The sequence below is a fragment of the Monodelphis domestica genome, chromosome 1 (genome assembly GCF_027887165.1).
Source record: "Monodelphis domestica isolate mMonDom1 chromosome 1, mMonDom1.pri, whole genome shotgun sequence".
In the NCBI taxonomy this organism is placed as follows: Eukaryota; Metazoa; Chordata; class Mammalia; order Didelphimorphia; family Didelphidae; genus Monodelphis; species Monodelphis domestica.
In genome coordinates, this window is record NC_077227.1 from 529,700,140 (window position 1) to 529,703,633 (window position 3,494).

The 3,494-nt window shown below is 37.3% G+C and overlaps 1 pseudogene; it reads left to right on the top strand.

Moving 5' to 3' along the window:
- Nucleotides 1-475: 475 nt before the first annotated feature.
- Nucleotides 476-1,784, top strand: LOC100031663 (heterogeneous nuclear ribonucleoprotein K-like; annotated as a pseudogene).
- Nucleotides 1,785-3,494: the final 1,710 nt, after the last annotated feature.

Below are 3,494 nucleotides of genomic sequence, written 5' to 3' on the forward strand. Positions count from 1 at the left end.
TCAAAGAAAATTGTCCTGATATTCTTGAAGAAGAAAGTAAAATAGAAATTGAAAGAATCTGCCTATCACCTCCTGAAAGAAATCCCCAAATGAAAATTCCCAGGAACATAATAGCTAAAGTCAAGAGTCCCCAAGTCAAGGAGAAAATACTGCAAGCAGCCAGAAAGAAATAATTCAAATACCATGGAGCTATAATCTGGATCACACAAGACTTATCAGCCTCCACATTAAAGGATAAGAAGAATATGGAATATAATATTCTGGAAGGCAAAAGATCTAGATTTACAGCCCAGAGTTACTTATCCAGCAAAAGTGAATATATTCTTTCAGGGGGGAATGGTCATTCAATAAAATAGAAGATTGAGGGGGAGAGGGGTCTGTGCTTGCTCTCTGTCTAGTTTGGACCAACTGGGGCAGTCGCAGCATAGGAGAGAAGGCAGCCTTATGCTATTGTCTACCCATTTAATCTGATAGAATGGAGACAGAGAAGACAGAAGAAACTTTCCCCAATACTGAAACCAATGGTGAATTTGGTAAGAGCCCTGCTGAAGATATGGAGGAGGAGCAGCCTTTTAAAAGATCTAGAAATACTGACGAAATGGTTGAAGTGAACATTTTGCTTCAAAGCAAGAATGCTGGAGCAGTGATTGGAAAAGGAGGTAAAAATATTAAAGCACTTCATACACACTACAATGCCAGTGTTTCAGTCCCAGACAGCAGTGGCCACAAGAACATATTGAGTATCAGTGCAGATATTGAAACATTTGGAGATATACTAAATAAAAGCATCCCTACCTTGGAAGAGTACTAACAGTATAAAGGAAGCGAATTTGACCACAAGTTAAGCCTGTTGATTCACCAGAGTCTGGCCAGGAGGAATTATTGGGGTCAAAGGTGCTAAAATCAAAGAACTTTGAGAGAATACTCATTCCACTGATAGAGTTGTTCTTATTGGAAGAAAGCCTGATAGAGTTGTGGAGTGCATAAAGATCATATTGGATCTTATATATGAGTCTCCCATCAAAGGACATGTACAACCCTATAAGCCCAATTTCTATGATGAAACCTATGACTACAGTGATATCACAATGATGTTTGATTATCAACAAGGACACCCTATAGAATTTCCCATGCAGGGAAGAGGAGGCTTTGATAGAATGCCTCTAGGTCTTAGTGGACATCCTATGCCCCCATGTAGAAGAGATTATGATGACATAAGCCCTTGTAGAGGACCCCAACCTCCTTCTCCTGGACATGGTGGCAGGGGTGGTAGCAGAGCTCAAAACTTTCCTCTGCCTCCACCACCACCACCTAGAGGAGGAGATATTATGTCTTATGACAGAAGAGGAAGACTTAGGGACCATTATGATAGCATGGTTGTTTTTAGTGCTAATGAGTCTTGGGTCTCTGCAATAGATACATAGAGTCCTTCCAAATGGCAGATGACTTATGAGCCACAGGTTGAGTACCATGAGTTTATGGGTGGTTCTGGATGTGATTATTCCTATGAAGGGATCTGTGGCTCATATGGAGATCTTAGTGGACCAATTATTACAACGCAAGTAACTATTCCCAAAGATTTGGCTGGGACTGTTATTGGCAAAGGTGGTCAACAAATCAAATAAATATGTCATGAATCTGGAGCATCAATCAAAATTGATGAACCTTTGGAAGGATCTGAGGATCAAATTATTATCATTACAGGAACACAGGACCAGATACAGAATGCACAGTGTTTAGTGCAAAACAATGTGAAGCAGTATGAAGATGTTGAAGGATTATAATGAAAGATATTTTTTTTCTTTTTTATAGTGTGAAGCAGCATTCTGGAAATATTTTCTAAGACTAGTGAATAACTGAAGGAGTCCTGCATCTTTTTTTATCTGCTTCTGTTTAAAAAGCCAACATTCCTCTGCTTCATTAGGTGTTCTGTATTTGAGGTGTAGTGAAATCTTTGCTGCTCACCAGTTATAATGTTTTAGCTCCTTACAAACAGGGTGGGGGGAAATGGTGCTTAAAACTAACATTGAAATTTTGAAACAGCAGCAAAGAGTGAATTTTATTTTTGTTCATTGGTGGTGGTAAAAAGAGACTTTTTTCTGCTACTATAACTATTGTGAACACCTTGCTTTGTGTTCCCTGTAATTTTTTGGATTGGTGGGACAGGGGAGAAAGAGTATCAATAGTCCGTGTGTCCCTGGCCTCCATTCAGAGCAGTGCACAGAATGTAATGTTCTTTGTAAGAAATATTTTATGATTTTTAAAATAAATTTAGTGAACCTAAAAAAATAAAAATAAAATAAAATAGATTTCCAAGCATTCCTAATAAAAAAACAGACTTAAACAGAATTTGATGTTCAAACACAAGACCCAAGAGAAGTCTAGAAAGATAAATAAGAAGAAAATTTGGAGGGGACTCAATAAGTTCAAACTGAATGTATTCCTACATGGAAAGAAGATATTTGTAATTCTTAAAATGTTTTCAGTGGCAAAGCAATTAGAAGGAATATACATGGACAGAAGATGTGAAGTAACCTGATTAAAATGATAGGACATACCAAAAAATCAAGGGGTAAAAAAGAGGACTGCACTGAGAGAAAAGGGAAGGGAGAAATGGAATGGGGTAAATTATCTCACCTAAAGAAGTGTGAAAAACTATTTCTGTAGAGGGGAATATGAAGGTGGTGATGGCCATTGCTTAAACTTTACTCTCATCATAACTGCATCAGTGAGGGAATAACAACTCTACTCATGGGGTATAGAATACTATCCTATAGAGAAGTAGGAGGGAAAAAGACAAGGGAAGGGGTTGGTAATGGGATGGGGGGGGTAGTGGAGGGGTGATAAAAAGCAAAACATTGATGAAAAGGAACAAAATGGGGATGAAGGGAAAATCTCACCAAAGAGGGGTCTACAGAAATGAATAATACCAAAAATATTTATCAGGAACTGCCTATCTTGGTGGAGATTGAGCAGAAAGCATCTATAATACTAAGGAAGTTGGTAGCAAATTTGAAATAAGTAGTAAATAATAAAAATGTCATTCAAATCAATTTTGTAATCACTTGTTAATTATTTTGTACAAATCATTGACCTATAAAGTAAGAGATAGAACAATGACTTAAGAGGCCACATATCCTAACTGATTTTAGAGATTAGGACATTGAAGTTCAGGAAGCTCAAATGATTTGTCAAAATAACAGAGGATATGAATGAAGTTCCCAAGCTCTTCCTTATGTACAACATAGAACCAGCATTTTAAAAACTTATAGCCTACTATGGAAAATAAGTCAGGGGCACATAAAAAATTTAGAATGTGATTACGCTATAGATGAAATAATAGGTATTAGGTAAAATCCAGATTAGGCAAAAAAACAGGAGAATATAGGACCGCAGATTTAGAGCTGGAAATGACTGTATATGTCACTTGGTCTACTCACCTATTCATCATCATTGTAGTCATGGGGTGCATTGCATATGTTTAGTGTTGGTAT